Genomic DNA, 19,303 nt, shown 5'->3' on the forward strand with positions numbered 1-19,303 from the left:
TTTTCACTCCTTCTATCCACTTGCTGGAAGAGATTTGAATTTCCTTCGCAGTGTCTTACGGAGGACTATCATTATACAGTTGTTGATTCTCAGTAAGAGCGGTGCTATAACTTTGGCAGATACCTGGGTAGTTTCCAATAGTACGGACCCCAATTTCGACAATATGTTATATTCGATAAATACATTAATGAGCTTTTCCCATTGTACAGTTCGTAATATTCCTAATCCTACACATCGAGGCACAACAGCCATTTACAACGAACAATGCCAAGTATAAAACAATTTTCTAAAACGGAAATACGAAAAAAATTGATATCCCTCAGAATGGTAGAGAGGCTTTCCTACACAGGAACCAGGAGCGCATGATGTCTGTACGGACAAGGGGAGAGTTTTCTAGCTATACGTATTAAGAGAAGTATCCGGGTATTTTACAACTTGATATCGCCATTATATACCTCAGACAAACGCGTGGAAACGAACTGTGGCCTAATTGATTCACAAACGTCTAGAAGATGTTATATAGGATCTTATGTGTGTTTTGTGTTAGTTGGAAAACATATCAGCGTCTAGGTACCAACAAATGCAAGTACTCAATAAGGATATCCTAAAAGTTAATACATAATGTTGACTTACGATTCATCGCATTCTGGGCATCTTTTTCTCGCTATAGATTTATTTTATACTCTTAATTACTTTGACTGGAATACTCTCTTTCAAATTCTGAAGGTGGCAGGGGTAAAATACAGGGAGCGAACGGCTATTTACAATTTGTACAGAAGCAGATGGCAGTTATTAGAGTCGAGGGACATGAAAGAGAAGCAGTGGTTGGGAAGAGAGTGAGGCAGGGTTATAAACTCTCCCTGATGCTATTCAATCTGTATATTGAGCAAGCAGTAAAGGAAACAAAAGAAAAGTTCGGAATAGGTATTAAAACCCATGGAGAAGAAATAAAAACTTTGAAGTTCGCCGATGACATTGTAATTCTGTCAGAGAGAGCAAAGGAATTGGAAGAGCAGTTGAACGGAATGGACAGTGTCTTGAAAGGAGGGTATAAGATGAACATCAACAGAAGCAAAACGAGGATAATGGAATGTAGTCGAATGCCGGGTGATGCTGAGAGAATTAGATTAGGAAATGAGACACTTAAAGTAGGAAAGGAGTTTTGCTATTTGGGGAGCAACTTAACTGATGATGGTCGAAGTAGAGAGGATATAAAATGTAGACTGGCAATGGCAAGAAAAGCGTTTCTGAAGAAGAGAAATTTGTTAACATCGAGTATTGATTTAAGTGTCAGGAATTCGTTTCTGAAAGTATTTGTATGGAGTGTAGCCATGTATGGAAGTGAAACAAGGACGATAAATAGTTTAGACTAGAAGAGAATAGAAGCTTTCGAAATATGGTGCTACAGAAGCATGCTGAAGATTAGATGGTTACATCACATAATTATTGAGGAGGTATTGAACAGAATAAGGGCACAACTTGACCAGAAGAAGGGATCGGTTGGTAGGTCATGTTCTGAGGCATCAAGGGTTCGCCAATTTAGTACTGGAGGGCAGCGTGGAGGGTAAAAATCGTAGAGGGAGACCAAGAGATGAGTACACTAAGCACATTCAGAAGGATGTAGGCTGCAGTAGGTACTGGGAGATGAAGAAGCTTGCACAGGATATAGCATGGAGAACTGCATCAAACCAGTCTCAGGACTGAAGACCACAACAACAACAATTACTTTGTGGTGGTGGAGCTGTTTCTGTTACCTTTGTTAGATGACCGTCAACTGACAGTCATCTTCCATAAATTTGATGCATCAACAGCAGGCCGCTGTGGCTGAGCAGTTCTAGGGGCTTCAGTCTGGAACCGCGCGACCGCTACAGTCGCAGATAAGAATCCTACGCGGGCTTGGATGTTTGTTATGTCCTTAGGTTAGTTAGTTGTAAGAAATTCTAAATTCTACAGTGAGCCAGAAAGTACAGAATTTATTTCTTGGAATGAATTACTCCAAAAAATTGTCGTCAATCTTACGATTTCGAACCAAAAATGATCAACTTCAGGTCTGTTAGGAAAAAGAGAAACTAAACACAACTGCTAGACAATCTCCAACTTGTAAACAATAAATTATGAATTAAAGAATCCCGCTACTGAACCTTTCTGTTATTTCCGTCATTGCTTTTTCGATGTAGGAATTAAAGATAGCATCGCTGTCTTACATCCTTTTTAATCCAAGCACTTCATTACTGGTCTTCCATTCTCATTGTTTCCGCTTAATTCATCTACATATTTTATAATTCTCGTACCTGTTCAGCTTCCTCGTGTTTTTTTTCTGAATTTCGAACAAAATGCATCACTTTACATTGTGGAACAATTTTCTAGATCGACAAACCGTATCAACGTGTCTTGAGTTTTTTTAAAAGTCTTGGTTCCAATATCTTCCTCATGGTCAGAACTGCCTCTCTGGCGAATTTAATTTTCCGAAAGGCTAGCAGATCGTCATCTAACAGATTCCCAATTTTCTTTACGATTCTTCTGTATATTATTCTTGTCAACAACTTGAATGCATGAGTCGCTCAGCTGAGTGTGCTGCGGTTCTCGTGCTTACTTGCCCTCGCTATCTTTGGGATTGTGTGAATGATATTTTGCCGAAAAGCCTGATGGTACGTCTCCAGTCCCATAGAGTCCAAGCATCGGCTTGAATCGTTGTTTGATTGTCACTTCCCCCAATGATTTTACAAATTCCGAAGAAATGTTAGTAGCCCTCTCCCTTATTTGATGCCGGCTGCTGTAACCGAGCGGTTCTAGGCTCTTCAGCCGGGAACGGCGCTGCTGCTACGGTCGCAGGTTCGAATCCTGCCTCGGGCATAGATGTTTGTGATGTCGTTAGGTTTAAGTATTTCTAAGTCTAGCGGACTGATGACCTCGGGTGTTAAGTCCCATAGTGCTTAGAGCCATTTGAACCTTATTTGATGGAAATCCTATCAAAGCACTGCTATATTCTGATTCTAAAACTGTGTCCTCTGTGTCTTCTATATCGACTCGAATTTCTTCTTCTGGAATGTTATCAGGCAAGTCTCCCCTCGTTGAGACCTCCGATGTACACGTATCCGATTCCTCTTCTGCTTTAACAATGGAACTCCCATTGTCCTCTTAACGACGTCATTGCTTTTACTTTCTCTGAAGTTTGTTTTAATTTTTAATAATCTTGAATATTAATTTTTATATATGTTGACCATTTCTTTTTCGATTCCTTCGCGTTTTTCCTTCAGCCATTTCGCTATTTATTATACTCCTGTTTTTCCATAAACATTTTTGAACTTGCTTTGGTTATCGATTGAAGTATTTCTTATGTTAACCAAGGCTACTTCGCAGTTCCTTTCCTTGTACCTGTGCTTGTTTCTTCAACTTTTGTGACTGCCCTTTCCATAGAGGTTTATTCTTCTTCAACTCAAACGCTCACTGCGGTATTGATTATTGCAATATCTGTAGCCTTAGAGAACTTGAGACACGTCTCACTCCTAAATACTTCAGTATCCAACTTCTTTCTGTCTTCTTCCGGTCGATTCTCTTAAACTTCAGTCTATTATAATGTATTACATCAGCAGATCATTCCTCTAAATTAATTAGAAGACATTATCTTGCACGGTGAATTTGGAAAATGCTTTCTCAGACACTCTGTATTTCCATTCACGTAAATTTTGCAACCTATTGCTCGACTACAGGATTCGATTTATTCGTAAAAAACTTTTAATTAGTACACCTGACTCAGAAGAAACTACAACTCTTTTCTGCTACGATCTATGATGTCCTGTTGATGTGGTGCCTCACATGCTGCAGAAGTATACCATCCAGGCCCAACAACAGCGACACTAGAGGTTCAATCAGAAAATTCATTCAGTTGATAACTTTTTGTCGACACACCTGTTACTTAAGGATTGCCAGGTATAATCAGTAGGCTTGATGAATATAAGTAGGCAAGTGACATATCCACTGCAGGCACATTGATTCCGCTAAGAAGAATGCTACCTCAAACTCTTTGTCACATAATGTTCTTAGGTAATCCTATATAAAAATTTACTGTACATTCATCTGGCAAGCAGTTACATAATACAATTTTTGACAATTTATTTTTTATTTTTGTCATAGTGACATTTGCCTGAAGGCTAATGAACATCTGTAACGCGTTCACGAATTGTTCCTCAAAGACATAAAAAGAAAATTGCTATTGAGAAGAAACTATATAATGAAAGCATTTTCTACTTAATTTGGTTTTCCCAGTTACTGCTCCGACAACATCTACGCTGTATGGCTATTAACCAATAATACGCCGGAAACATCAACTGCAAAGACACTTTCTGCTCTAAGGCAATATACTGAGATACTAAAGGTTCAAAGTTAATGCTGTACACTTTCTTACGAATTCCAAGCCTTCTGTCAAGGTTGCTAGAAGTTTTTCAGCTCTAAGCTACATTATCTGGCCCTGTGTTATCGCTCAGTGCGCCTCCTCACATACACACACACACGCACACACACACACACACACACACACACACACACACACACACACACAGTCGCGCGCGCGTGTAACAGCTGATAAAAAGTGGGAATCAGACAGAGTTGGCCTTCAGTGACGGTGTTGCCAGCCACTGAGGAGAGTATGAAAGACCTGAATGAGACTTGTCTGTGCTGACGCACTTGCGCAGCTATCCGCACGAACGGACAAAGAAAATGGTGGAATCGTAGTTCCAGTGGAAGCTGTCTGTTGCCTTCATGAATAGAAGTCTCCTGCTTGCCTATGATTCGAAGGCTCGTGCTTATCATATGTGGCAGATGCAAATGGCTAGCTGCCTTTCACTGTCATCTCTGAGGCCTTCACGCCTGCGTTACCTCTCTCGTCCTGTCGGCGCGTACAGATAAAAACTCCTTCTTGCAGTGTTGTGTCCACTGTGTGTAGTAAGTGTAGAAAACTAGTATAAAATGTCGAAAAAGTTGCGGATGATCACAGATGTTCTGCAAGAGATAAGGATACTTGAGAGCAGTTTATCAGAAGAATATTATCTTACCGGTTTACAGACGACTGTACGATGGTCACCTATAGATTTCGCTACACAGGTTTCTTTTAGGACAAATAGTAAATATTTCATGAGGCAGCTGTACGGGCAGTTTCAAAATAGAGAAGGTAGCGTAAATAGGTGTCCCATTTTTAGTGTCTATGAAGATACGGTTGCTTCGACCTCACGCTCACTGATGGGAGCAGACTGAAACAATTAACGTGCAAACGCAGCTGAAGTATATGAAACAGTCTGGACTGTCGTTTTAAGCTGTCGTCACAACGCAAATATTGCCATTTCCAGAAGGCTTTTGACACCATTCCTCACAAGCTACTTCTAATTAAATTGCTTGCCTATGGAGTATCGTCTCAGCTGTGTGACGGGATTCGTGAATTCTTCTCAGATAGATCAGAGTTCGTAATAACTGACGGGAAGTCTTCGAGTAAAACAGAAGTGTTATAGACCTTTATTGTTGCTGATCTGCGTAAACAATTTAGGAGACAATTTGAGCAGGCCTCTTAACTTGTTTGCAGATGATGCTGTTCTTTACCGTCTGCTGATGTGTAATGTGCTAAATTTCGGTTACTCGATACATCACACAAATCTCAAGGCTGTGAATTCCACTGAATACTTACGGATTACAAATACGAATAACTTAAACTGGATTTACACACAGATGATGTTGTGGGGAAAGCAAACCAAAAACTGTGATATACTGACAAAACACTTAGAAAATGTAGAAGGTCTACTAAAGAGACTGCCTACACCAGGCTTGTGTGTCCTGTTTTGCGGTATTGCTGTGCGGTATGTTATGCACATCGGACAGGATCGACGGAGGTCTCCGAAAAAGTTCAAAGAATGGCAGCCCGTATTATCGCGAAATAGAGGAGAAGTGCCACGGGTATGGTACAAGAATTGTGGTGGCATACAAGAATTGGGGTGGCGTTCATAAAAACAAAAGAGTTCCTCGCTGATGTAGGGCCTTCTCATGAAATTTCAGTCACCAACTTTCTCCTCAGAAGGTGAAAATATTTTGCTGGCGCCCACCTACATGGGGATAAATGGTCATCATAATACAATAAGAGAAATCAGAGCTCGCACTAAATATTTAAATGGTCCTTTTTCCGAGCGCTGTTCGATAATGGAACGGTAGAGAAGTAGGTTAAAGATGGTTAGATGAATCCTCTGCCAGGCACTTAACTGTGAATCGCAGAGTAATCATGTAGATGTAGAGATGTAAATGTAAACACGTCCCTTAATGACGCAAGTTGGAAAGACCTTACCTGGTTGTGAAAGAACACCCTCTGCTGTTTACTTGCAATTTAGTACAAGATTCCAATGTGTTCAATAGAGCCGTCAACAAACTTTCTAAAAACGACATAGCTCTCTGTTCCCTCTGAACGTGAAATTCAACAAATGAAAATTGAGAGGTAATAGGTTGGGTTGGGTTGTTTGGGGGAGAAGACCAGACAGCGAGGTCACCGGTCTCATAGGATTAGGGAAGGACGGAGAAGGAAGTCGGCCGTGCCCTTTCAAAGGAACCATCCCGGCATTTGCCTGGAGTGATTTAGGGAAATCACGGAAAACCTAAATCAGGATGGCCGGACGCGGGATTGAACCGTCGTCCTCCCGAATGCGAGTCCAGTGTGCTATGAACGGTAATAGTTTTTCCGCCAGTAGACAATTTTCAGTTAACAATAGCACGAAGAATTTCAACAGTTACGAAGTTTTGGAACAGGACTAAAAGTGTGGCGGGAAGAGATTCCAGTGCTCACGTTAGCAGATAACATACCCAAGTTCTTTTGGCCAAAAGTAAGGAAATCTAAAGGCTTGTTTACAATAACGAACAGAATAAATGTTAAAATGATCAAATCTGTGTGAAATCTTATGTGACTTTACTGCTAAGGTCATCAGTCCCTAAGCTTACACACTACTTAACCTAAATTATCCTAAGGACAAACACACACACACCCATGCCCGAGGGAGGACTCGAACCTCCGCCGGGATCAGCCGCACAGTCCATGACAGAATAAATAGCACAGGATATGGCTTAAGTGTAAACAAAGCAAAGGTGAGGGTGATGCAGAGTAGTACAAAGGAGAACAGCGATTTGTTTAAGATCAGATTTCAGAAAGCTACATTACTGGAAGAAGTAATGGTATGGTATTCTAACGTGTAGAAAGCGAGATCACGCGTGACGGCTGAAGCAAGGAAGACATCAGATGCATGTAAGCACAGGAGCAGAAATCTTTCTTCAGTGAAAGAGCTCAGCTAAAGTCTATAACAGGGTCAGAGCCAGTCACGGCGTTGTTTGTCTGCTGCTCACAGCTTGGTAAGGTGTCAGCTTCCTGTAGCCATGGGATGATACTTTCACGTGACCACTGAGTGGCAGGAAAAGACACATTGAATTTTTAGTGCCGAAACTGATATCATTCTCTATTTCTCTGCTGTCTCAAACATTTAAGTGCTTTTTTCCCGAATGTGTCACGAATTACGAGGTGTCATTGGCTGCGTAGAACCAGCAGCTGACACACTACCTTTCGGTCTCTCATACATCACGGCAGCTGTTCCAGAAAGTGCACGTTCGCGGCACCGCCTTGTACGGACGTGGAAACATCGGAAACCTGGTGAAGCAGGTACCGGAATCATTCGAAACACGGCGCTATGGAAGAGTATTAAAAACTAGCTGCACAGCTAACGCACGAAATGAAAAAGTGCTGACAAGAAGAGATGATGGACGAAGTTAACAGAAGATCATTATCAAGGATACTTAACTTGGAAAGGAAAGATATATCCATTAGGTTGTTTGGTTAAAATAGGTACTTATTACACTATTGGCCAGTTTTTATCCATAACTCATTTTCAGTTGCACCTACAACTCACGAAAATAAAAAGGAAGTAAAAAATATAAAAAGTCTACTAGATGTAGCGTTTTAGCGAATGCTTAGCGGTATTACTTACAAACGCGTCATCTCTTCTATTGACAGAAACTACAAACGCGATTTACAAAAAACTATTGACAGAGCACTTTCTTCGGTCTGGTCTTCGCTGAAAACATAGTCATAAGCGAATAGTTATATTGTTTTACACGGATGAGCCTAACATGGTGTAGGGCTCCCGCAAGCACGCAGACGTGCTCCAACACGACGTGGCGTGGACTCGACAAATGTCTGAAGTAGTGCTGGAGGGAACTGATACCATGAATCCTGCTGGGCTGTCCATAAATCCGTAAGAGTACGAGGGATGGACATCACTTCTGAATAGCACGTTGAAAGGCATCCCAGGTATGCTCAATAATGTTCATGTCTAGGGAGTTTGGTGGCCATGAAAGTGTTTAAACTCAGAAGAGTGTTCCTGGAGCCACTCTCTAGAAATTCTGGACGTGTGGGGTGTCGCATTGTTCTGCTAGAATTGCCCAAGTCCGTTGGAATGAACAATGGACATGAATGGCTGCAGTTGATCAGGCAGTATGCTTACGTGCGTCTCAGCTGTCAGAGTCGAATCTAGACGTATCGGGGCTCTCATATCTCTCCAACTGCTCACGTCCCACACCATCACAGAGCCTCCACCAGTTTGAACAGTCCCATGCTGACATGCAGCGTGCATGGATTCATGAGGTTGTCTCCGGACCCGTACACGTCCGTCCGCTCGATAAAATTTGAAACGAGACTCGTCCGACCAGGCAACATGTTTCCAGTCATCAACAGTCCAATGTCGGTGTGACGGGCCCAGGCGACGCGTAAATCTTTGTGTCATGCCGTGGATCTACGGCTCCGAAAGCCCAGCATTGAAATCTGCAGTAATCTGCGGAAGGGTTGCACTTCTATCACGTTGAACGATTCTCTTCAGTCATCGTTGGTCTCGTTCTTGCATAATCTTTTTCCGTTCGCAGCGACGTCGGAGATTTGATATTTTACCGGATTCCTGATATTCACGGTACACTTGTGAATATCCCCACTTCATCGCTACCTCGGAGATACTGTATCCCACCGCTCGTGCGCCGACTATGACACCACGTTAAAACTCACTTAAATCTTCATAACCTGTCATTGTAGTAGCAGTAACCGATCTAACAACTGCAGCAAACACTTGTCTTATATACGCGATGCCAATCGCACCGCAGTATTCTGCCTGTTTACATATCTCTGCATTTTGAATTCTCATGCCTGTACCAGTTTCTTTGGTGCTTCAGTGTAAGACCAGCTGGGTCATTACTGACGACACAACCAGCCCTATTCGTAAGCCGTTTGTAGTAAAACGTATTTTCGGCAGGCGACAGTCTATGCGTTCCTGTCATGTAAGCGCGTATCAATGTTTACGCTTACTTCCTTATACTTTCTGTTGTGGCAGATACTGTGAAGCGCCCGGCGCTTTTGCCACCACTGTGGCCTTGGACTATTTCCTCAACATGATAATCACAGGCAGCTGTACAGACAAATTACATATGTCTTGATAGTCAACACCTAAAATATAACGTTTATGGTACGAGAAAATAGCACATATAATCGCTATAAAAAACCAGAAATTTCCACCGACAACGGGAAGACAAATCTGGAAATTAAAAGCTAGAAACAACTCATAAACATCTGTTTACAATCCAGCTATCTGTATTTCACGAATAACAGAGGGAAAGTGTTCAAGTGGTGTAATCAGATCGTCTTAGAATACTATCGATACAGGTCCTACGTACACCGTTCACCGTACACGTACAGCTAAATGCGAGGCGGTGGAGCATACAAGTATTAGAATAAAATTTATTACTACCAGCGGTTATTTATATGGATAATGGTAACCAGTTCAATAGATAAAACAGTGGCGTACATAGGTAGAGGGCCAAACCTTACTATATATACAAACGTAACTTTATATATATATATATATATATATATATATATATATATCGAGCGATGTCACGTAAATGTGAATAACTAATCGTACTTTTTTATCTTCTTTAGGTACCACACATTTACGCAGACAACGAGGTCGATCAATTACAATTTTCCATATGGGTAATAGTTAATCAAAGACTCAGATGCGTCCTCTGGTAAAACAGCGTGTGTGTGTGTGTGTGTGTGTGTGTGTGTGTGTGTGTGTGTGTGTGTAATAGAGTAACGTCAATGAATACTCGGCTCATACAGCGTACCAGTGTGTATAATAACATATTTTTCATTATATAAATTAGGTAAACTCTTTGATTACAGCTGCGAACTCGTCAGAAAACATACATTTTCGACTTTTTCTGTTACTGAAGTCATTTTTAATTTGTTGACGCGTATCAGCGGAGGTTGGATGTAAAGAGAGGAAGCATTCACGATGTAATATATGCCGCAGATAAGGAGAATTCTGTTGGATTTGCAAGCAGCTGTCTGTGGTTATCAAGTCGAGGAAACAGTCCAAGGCCACAGCGGTGGCAAAAGCGCCGGACGCTCCACATTATCTGCCACAACAGAAACCAAAAGAAAGTGAGCGTAGACAGTGACACGTGCTAATATGACAGAAACGAATAGACTGCCACCAGCCAGAGGTAAGTTTTACTACTAACGGCTGACGAATATGGTTGGTTGTGTCGTCAGCCATGACCTAGCCACCTGTCGTTATCAGAGCTAGTTCCCAAACAATGTAACTATTTTTTCCCTTACGACTGACTGATGTTTTCAGCAAAGACCAGACCGAAGAAAGTCTTCTGTCAGTAGTTTTTTGTACATCGCATTTGTTGTTTCTGCCGATAGAAGAGATGAAACACCACATTAGACACTATACCTACTGAACAACACGCTTATTTTTCAGACTGTACCAATGATGCTTTGAGACAGAGTGTATCTGCTGTGCCTTCTCTTTCCATAGTCACATTTCTGCGCGTAATAACACCAGCCATCTCGCAGCTTAGTTGTAAAGACTTTTCAAATTAGACTCACCATACTCATGTGCAGAAGACATACGCATTTGACAACATGTTGAATCAGGTATCAAGGAGCTACAGTGACTTTTCACGAAATCAGTGCAGTATTTCAGTCAAGTCCAGCATTGACCCTTATTTCCACATTAAATCTGGACACGGTTTTTAAAATACCCTGTAGCGAGAAGTTTTCAGAAACACACAGATGCTCGTGTTCCGAGTCCCCTTTTACAGTAGTCTGTAAATAGACTCACGATATCCAAAATAAATTCAAAATAAAGATTCAAACTGAAAACTAATCTCTAGAAAGTTCTTTAATATGACAAACTGCAAACGTATACTGTAGACTGAAAGTACAAGCTGTATTCATTTTGTAACTATTTGCTAAATGAACAACATTAGCAAATGTTTGTGAATGCCAATAAAGGAAATTAAAATCGTGTTTAGACAATGTATTAGTGCCCTCCTTCGAAAATAAAGATCTGTAATGAGGAAGCATCAAGAAACTTTAAATGCAAAAATATAAAAAAAATTTACAAATCGTTTGGTAAATAGCGCAATCGTTGTCTGAGCTCCTTACAGTACTCTCAAGGTCAGAAAGCTAAAATAATTCAACAAGAGGTTCTATTCTACAGGAAGCAATGGGCGAATGTTGTGGATAAAATATCGCCCTGTAATTTTGCCAAGGACTACATACTGAGCCAGTGTTTCACGTAATTCGCTGTGAATCTAATTGGTTAAATCGGCTGTAGAGCCATCACCCTACTGTCAGAGGAAATCTGTTGATCTGTGCGGCTACCGGCGTAATTAGGAAGCTCCTGTTACATACTATAATTTCTGGGACAACACTACATCAACAGAGCTACTTCAGCGTGAAACCAGTAAGCCTTCCACCTTATGCTGAACCGGGTCCTTTCGTTACTATGAGATAAAACAAAGAGCCTATCCATAATGGGCTGATCCATTCGAATATACACGACGCTTGGAAAAATCTGTTGATAAATTGTTTAGCCTGGGTATGTCATAAAAAAACAAGGAGTTTGTCATATAAACATACACCTGAAAATTTTTCATTTTGTGGAATAATCATTTATAAGTGTCAGCCTACAGAAAGTGTTTGCAATATTATTACCTTACATAAATTCTTTCAGAATATTCAAATTGCCCTCCTCTTGCTTAAACATGCACTATATTCTTTGTAGCACAGACTGTGTAACTGTGAATTCTTTTTTAAGGTCCTATCCGTAAACTAATTGATTTAGGCGGCCTCAGAGATAGAAACCCAATGAACAGACATCGGAAGAACCTGTTCGTCTCTATTTTTCAAGGCAGATGCTGGCCAGAGCATCCTGAAAAGTCAGAATATTTTCCCTATTGCTAGGCCTAAACTCCGTAGGAGGTCCAGAAGAGTACTCTTAATGACACCCCTGTTGACGTTGATCGTAAGGGTTACTGAGATTCACGAGTGTAACATTATGAGAGCGACCAGAAACGAATGTATTCATTTGGCAAATGCAAACATATCTCCATCTCATCGTGTCGCCATGTACAATACTGTGATTTCATCAGCTACCCGACATATATCGATTGCATCACATAAACTGTTCTAATTTTCTTTCGATAATAACATGGAAATTTTACTTGCCTCTGTTTACCTGCCATATTATTATTAAGTGAGAAGTCGTTCCTACAGTATTTGAAGTATTTTTGATACACCCTGTAGCGGGGCGGAATGAGAAAAGATGGAAGAGAGATGATATAAGCGACTGCCACCGGCGTATATCCAGAACGATTACTTGAACAGATCTGCGTCCGGCTAGTAGGCCTTTCTCGTAGTATCAAATTAGTCCTCTGCAGTACGGTACTGTGTTATTACGGCCAGGTACAACAGCACGGACGTGATGACACTGGTCATTAGCTTGTGCCGCTCGTGCTTCTCTGTCACAGGCAGTCGAGGAACAAATTGACTGCCACCGACTGCGCATTGAGAGCACTGTGCTTTGCTATAGACTCGCCAAGCCCAAATCAGTTTCACTGTTCCTTAAGCAGACATTGGAAGTACCTGCTGATTGTCCTCTAACACTGTAGAATTAAATTACATGTTGGGCATCATATCACAATATTGCTGAGACATAGTAAGTATAAGGCAAAACAGAAAACTTCAGGGAACTCTGAACAGAATAAGACGCACTTCATTTCCATAGGAGGTCTAAAATTTCAGATTAGTAACAAATATTTTATTCGCCGTATGCAACAGAAACGGTATCTCTGTTGCCTTGATGCGTCACACAGATGGAGCTGCTTGACAGACTGGCTTTTGGTGTTGGCAGCCCTGGACTTCAGTGTGACGTGCCCATGGCACCAATCAATGCAATTGGACAGGACGCCGGAAATAAATGGTGCGAACACGGTCCGCAGACGGCGGCCAGACGCAATTGATATCGGTGACGCGGCCTCCCAACACAAACTGCATTACGTCAGCATGGTGATAACAGGTGAACATGAGAGTCGGAGCCAATTGGTAAATCTATCGCATCGTTATACTGAAGACACGTCCAGGACCTCTAACTTGGATTCTGTTAATCCTGTTGATCAAACCGAGTATAAAACCGAATAAAACCACTTGTCACTGGCTTTTCTCTACTTCGTGTGCATTCGACAAGCTCTTAAACGATGCTGTGAGAATAAAACCTACACGAGAATGGATACAACGCTCAGCTTCAGTTTCACTACCAAATTAATGGAAGACGCAACCCAAAAATTTAACTTTCCTTCCACTTTGGCGATTTTAACGGATTTTTAAAATCGTGTCAGTCACGTAAAGACGTAGTAATACTCAAGATTTGACTTACAGGACTTCTTTGATTTTTAGTTTTGAATTTTTTAATATGATTTTAATGATCTTTTTGTAATCCAACTGCTGGTATTTATAATCTCCCCCCTCCTTCCTTTACCAGCTATGGTCCAGTCCAAGTAAAAATAAGGTCTTTATGCAGATTCTGAGAGGAGCTAATATTATAATAGACTTTTAAGTTTACTTAGCTCTTCATGTTGAGATGGCTCCAGTTCTTCTTGTCTAGGGTATGATTCTTGAATCTGAAAATCTCACATCAGGTCCTCACGGTAGGTTTGAACTAAATAAATTTGAAGGTTGTTGCTGCTGATTTTTTTTACGTTAATATATTTTCTTACATTTTATTATATCATACAGTCTTTTGATTTTTCACATTAACAAAGCCGAAATTACATTGTTCGTACCAACTATACAAAAATACCTCCGATCACATCAAAGAAAAGCTTACGGCTCTCTAACTCCGCGGAAAGTACAATATTCGAGAGAGTTTACAATTTTTCTTAACAAATGAATTCTTACCAGCTTTCGTTACATTATTAATTTCGAGTATTATTTCACTAGTGAATCCAGAAATAAACATATTAAACAGTACACGATTGTGTAATTAATAATAGAAATTTTAAGTGCGTATATATTTCGTAATTTCAAATGTTTCTAAAAAAATAATTTTAACTGCACATTGTGTACTAGTACTTATCGATTATAACGTCCAAGCTAAAATATTTTATAAAGTAATTCCTTTTCATAAATTTTAGTTTGAAATATAACTTACTGTGTATAAAATTATATGAGAGTTTTCAGAAAAGGAAGTGAGATAATACTGACCTGTCCAAAATTCGAAAAATAATACAGATATCGACAACTACTGTTGAGGAAAAGTAATGCCAGAGGACCTCAATTTTCACCTTCCAGATTTTTTAGATACATTCACAAGACACTGTTCAAGAGTTCTTTCTGTACATTTTATGAGAAAAGTTATTAATTACTTTCAACGATTTTTCAAGTTCCTTTAATTGTCGGTTATAAAAACGATAATGAAATAGACAAACTACATTTTCAAACTGTTAATGCATAGAAGTACAAACTACTTCCTGTAAAAATTTCGTTGAAATTGATTAATTTTTAGAATAAAAAAGTTGGCATTAAACTTAGAAAAACAAACTTATGAAAAATTGTACCAATAAATTAATGTTAGCACAAAACACATGTTTCTTAAAATTCGCCAGCATCATACGTTTTCCCTCCCTGCTCTTGTTAGGCTTCTTGCTGTAATTTCAAGACCAGTGTAGCTTTTTTCTTTAAATTGTTCTTCTCCGGGGAGCATGTTGTGCGTCGCTTGATCCGTCGAATATCTCCTGGGAGGGTTAAAAAGGAATGCTGCCACTCGTGCTTTCTTGAGTAGTCAAATATCCCATATTTAGCTGATTGAAGCTTCTACATGACACAAATGTGGTTTTTTTTTAGAAGGGCGGGGGAGGGGGGGGGGGGACACGCTTGGACCAAATGACTGTGCAAGCGTCCATTTGCAGTATGTACTGTGGGCTCTGTCAGTATCGTAAGGCCCTCGAGCTGCTTCAGATATTTCAAAGGCATTGTATTTAGGATACAGTCAAATCGTTTTGGAATCTAAGAGTAAACACTCCAAAGATGCGAAAGAGCTATTAAAGCTTTTTTGGAAAAAAAAGGGTTTATTACACACTACGGTCTTACGATATTTTTTATTCCCTACTCCTGAGGGTAGAGAGGTCTGTTCGACTAGAGACCCACTGTAGAGGCAGCCAAGCTCGAAGTGGAGCAGAGGGAGTCCCATTTGTGCTTATATGTGAGGCGATTTCCAGATCCAGCATTTGCCTAACAACCAAGAGAGGAAACCTTGCGAAAACTTTGGTCAGAACCGGGAGATGGGGGCCATTTTTAATTTAATTTGAGGCAATATGTTTTAGAAAAAACAAAAATGAAAGCCTAATATATGTGAAACTGTATTTGTTTTTGTGAACACAATATAAAGTCGATGACGTGCTCGCCAAGTGCAGTGTACCTTCACATTTCAGCTTTACATATTATAAATGCCCATCGCTGCATGAGAGGGTGATTAACAGATACATACGACATATGATCCGTCATGCACTATACAATGGCTTCCAAAATATGTATGTAAATCTACAGCAATGGTTCCCAACCTGGTGGAATTACCCCCTGAGGGGTGAAATGTTGTTTTATAAGGAGTAAAAACGAAAAGTTCAACAGCATTTTGATCACGAACCTACATTATTTTTAAACATGATTAGCGTTATCATTATTCCGTAAGACAATGATACTTATTACATAAATTACCAACAACCATATTTCTTCGAATACCATCATTAATGTGTGACAAAGTGTGGTGGTTAGGGCTTGTGAAATGAAAATATGGACAACATCTTCTTCACATGGTCCACCTGTTACATACATAGTTTGTACCACGCTTCTACGACAATAAAACTGAAAAATGCACATCACTTATGCTTAAATATTCATGAAAACAACGCCTTCTTGTGAGTAGTTCCCGCTATAGAACAGAAATTGGTTCTTTGTTCACTTTGTAACAATAAACAAACTGTCTGGACGCAGAATGCAACATTAACTATGTAATTACTACTACACAGCTTGAGGGTCCACACTGTATTATTATTATTAGTAGTATTAGTATTAGTGTCAGTGGTCAGATACAACGCATTGGCAGCCTGCAGTCTTCCAGTAGCTACCAGTTCAGAAGTAAGGAGTCTTCAGTCAAGTGATTTACAAACAATAGGTCCAAGTTTAGTGCAGGCAGTTTATGTTGGCTGATTTGAAATGAATGGTGGGGAGAAGCAAGTGTCGCCAAGGAGGGAAGTGGTAAGAAACTTCCTGGCAGATTAAAACTGTGTGCCCGACCGAGACTCGAAATCGGGACCTTTGCCTTCCGCGGGCAAGTGCTCTACCAACTGAGCTAACGAAGCACGACTCACGCCCGGTACTCACAGCTTTACTTCTGCCAGTATCCGTCTCCTACATTCCAAACTTTACAGAAGCTCTTCTGCGAACCATGCAGAACTAGCACTCCTGAAAGAAAGGATACTGCAGAGACATGGCTTAGCCACAGCCTGGGGGATGTTTCCAGAATGAGAATTTCACTCTGCAGCGGAGTGTGCGCTGATATGAAACTTCCTGGCAGATTAAAACTGTGTGCCCGACCGAGACTCGAACTCGGGACCTTTGCCTTCCGCGGGCAAGTGCTCTACCAACTGAGCTACCGAAGCACGACTCACGCCCTGTACTCACAGCTTTACTTCTGCCAGTATACGTCTCCTACATTCCAAACTTTACAGAAGCTCTTCTGCGAACCATGCAGAACTAGCACTCCTGAAAGAAAGGATACTGCGGAGACATGGCTTAGCCACAGCCTGGGGGATGTTTCCAGAATGAGATTTCCACTCTGCAGCGGAGTGTGCGCTGATATGAAACTTCCTGGCAGATTAAAACTGTGTGCCCGACCGAGACTCGAACTCGGGACCTTTGCCTTCCGCGGGCAAGTGCTCTACCAACTGAGCTACCGAAGCACGACTCACGCCCGGTACTCACAGCTTTACTTCTGCCAGTATCCGTCTCCTACATTCCAAACTTTACAGAAGCTCTTCTGCGAACCATGCAGAACTAGCACTCCTGAAAGAAAGGATACTGCGGAGACATGGCTTAGCCACAGCCTGGGGGATGTTTCCAGAATGAGAATTTCACTCTGCAGCGGAGTGTGCGCTGATATGAAACTTCCTGGCAGATTAAAACTGTGTGCCCGACCGAGACTCGAACTCGGGACCTTTGCCTTCCGCGGGCAAGTGCTCTACCAACTGAGCTACCGAAGCACGACTCACGCCCTGTACTCACAGCTTTACTTCTGCCAGTATACGTCTCCTACATTCCAAACTTTACAGAAGCTCTTCTGCGAACCATGCAGAACTAGCACTCCTGAAAGAAAGGATACTGCGGAGACATGGCTTAGCCACAGCCTGGGGGATGTTTCCAGAATGAGATTTCCACTCTGCAGCGGAGTGTGCGCTGATATGAAACTTCCTGGCAGATTAAAACTGTGTGCCCGACCGAGACTCGAACTCGGGACCTTTGCCTTCCGCGGGCAAGTGCTCTACCAACTGAGCTACCGAAGCACGACTCACGCCCGGTACTCACAGCTTTACTTCTGCCAGTATCCGTCTCCTACATTCCAAACTTTACAGAAGCTCTTCTGCGAACCATGCAGAACTAGCACTCCTGAAAGAAAGGATACTGCGGAGACATGGCTTAGCCACAGCCTGGGGGATGTTTCCAGAATGAGATTTCCACTCTGCAGCGGAGTGTGCGCTGATATGAAACTTCCTGGCAGATTAAAACTGTGTGCCCGACCGAGACTCGAACTCGGGACCTTTGCCTTCCGCGGGCAAGTGCTCTACCAACTGAGCTACCGAAGCACGACTCACGTCCGGTACTCACAGCTTTACTTCTGCCAGTATCCGTCTCCTACATTCCAAACTTTACAGAAGCTCTTCTGCGAAGCATGCAGAACTAGCACTCCTGAAAGAAAGGATACTGCGGAGACATGCCTTAGCCACAGCCTGGGGGATGTTTCCAGAATGAGATTTCCACTCTGCAGCGGAGTGTGCGCTGATATGAAACTTCCTGGCAGATTAAGACTGTGTGACCGACCGAGACTCGAACTCGGGACCTTTGCCTCTCGCGGGCAAGTGCTCTACCAACTGAGCTACCGAAGCACGACTCACGCCCGGTACTCACAGCTTTACTTCTGCCAGTATCCGTCTCCTACATTCCAAACTTTACAGAAGCTCTTCTGCGAACCATGCAGAACTAGCACTCCTGAAAGAAAGGATACTGCGGAGACATGCCTTAGCCACAGACTGGGGGATGTTTCCAGAATGAGAATTTCACTCTGCAGCGGAGTGTGCGCTGATATGAAACTTCCTGGCAGATTAAAACTGTGTGCCCGACCGAGACTCGAACTCGGGACCTTTGCCTTCCGCGGGCAAGTGCTCTACCAACTGAGCTACCGAAGCACGACTCAGGCCCGGTACTCACAGCTTTACTTCTGCCAGTATCCGAATCCTACATTCCAAACTTTACAGAAGCTCTTCTGCAAACCAAAGGATACTGCGGAGACATGGCTTAGCCACAGCCTGGGGGATGTTTCCAGAATGAGATTTCTACTCTGCAGCGGAGTGTGCGCTGATATGAAACTTCCTGGCAGATTAAAACTGTGTGCCCGACCGAGACTCGAACTCGGGACCTTTGCCTTTCGCGGGCAAGTGCTCTACCAACTGAGCTACCGAAGCACGACTCACGCACGGTACTCACAGCTTTACTTCTGCCAGTATCCGTCTCCTACATTCCAAACTTTACAGAAGCTCTTCTGCGAACCATGCAGAACTAGCACTCCTGAAAGAAAGGATACTGCGGAGACATGGCTTAGCCACAGCCTGGGGGATGTTTCCA

At 41.8% G+C, this 19,303-nt stretch overlaps 6 non-coding genes across 6 annotated transcripts; all 6 read right to left on the reverse strand.

Moving 5' to 3' along the window:
• Positions 1 to 16,993: 16,993 nt before the first annotated feature.
• Trnap-cgg (transfer RNA proline (anticodon CGG)) lies at positions 16,994 to 17,068 on the reverse strand. The gene has a single exon. It is a non-coding gene; the product is annotated as a tRNA-Pro (tRNA).
• A 225-nt stretch (positions 17,069 to 17,293) lies between these two features.
• Positions 17,294 to 17,368, reverse strand: Trnap-cgg (transfer RNA proline (anticodon CGG)). Its single transcript has one exon. It is a non-coding gene; the product is annotated as a tRNA-Pro (tRNA).
• A 225-nt stretch (positions 17,369 to 17,593) lies between these two features.
• Trnap-cgg (transfer RNA proline (anticodon CGG)) lies at positions 17,594 to 17,668 on the reverse strand. Its single transcript has one exon. It is a non-coding gene; the product is annotated as a tRNA-Pro (tRNA).
• Positions 17,669 to 17,893: 225 nt separating this feature from the next.
• Trnap-cgg (transfer RNA proline (anticodon CGG)) lies at positions 17,894 to 17,968 on the reverse strand. The gene has a single exon. It is a non-coding gene; the product is annotated as a tRNA-Pro (tRNA).
• Positions 17,969 to 18,193: 225 nt separating this feature from the next.
• Positions 18,194 to 18,268, reverse strand: Trnap-cgg (transfer RNA proline (anticodon CGG)). The gene has a single exon. It is a non-coding gene; the product is annotated as a tRNA-Pro (tRNA).
• A 525-nt stretch (positions 18,269 to 18,793) lies between these two features.
• On the reverse strand, positions 18,794 to 18,868 carry Trnap-cgg (transfer RNA proline (anticodon CGG)). Its single transcript has one exon. It is a non-coding gene; the product is annotated as a tRNA-Pro (tRNA).
• Between the last annotated feature and the right edge of the window lie 435 nt (positions 18,869 to 19,303).

Source organism: Schistocerca gregaria, chromosome 3 (assembly GCF_023897955.1).
Source record: "Schistocerca gregaria isolate iqSchGreg1 chromosome 3, iqSchGreg1.2, whole genome shotgun sequence".
Taxonomy (NCBI): domain Eukaryota; kingdom Metazoa; phylum Arthropoda; class Insecta; order Orthoptera; family Acrididae; genus Schistocerca; species Schistocerca gregaria.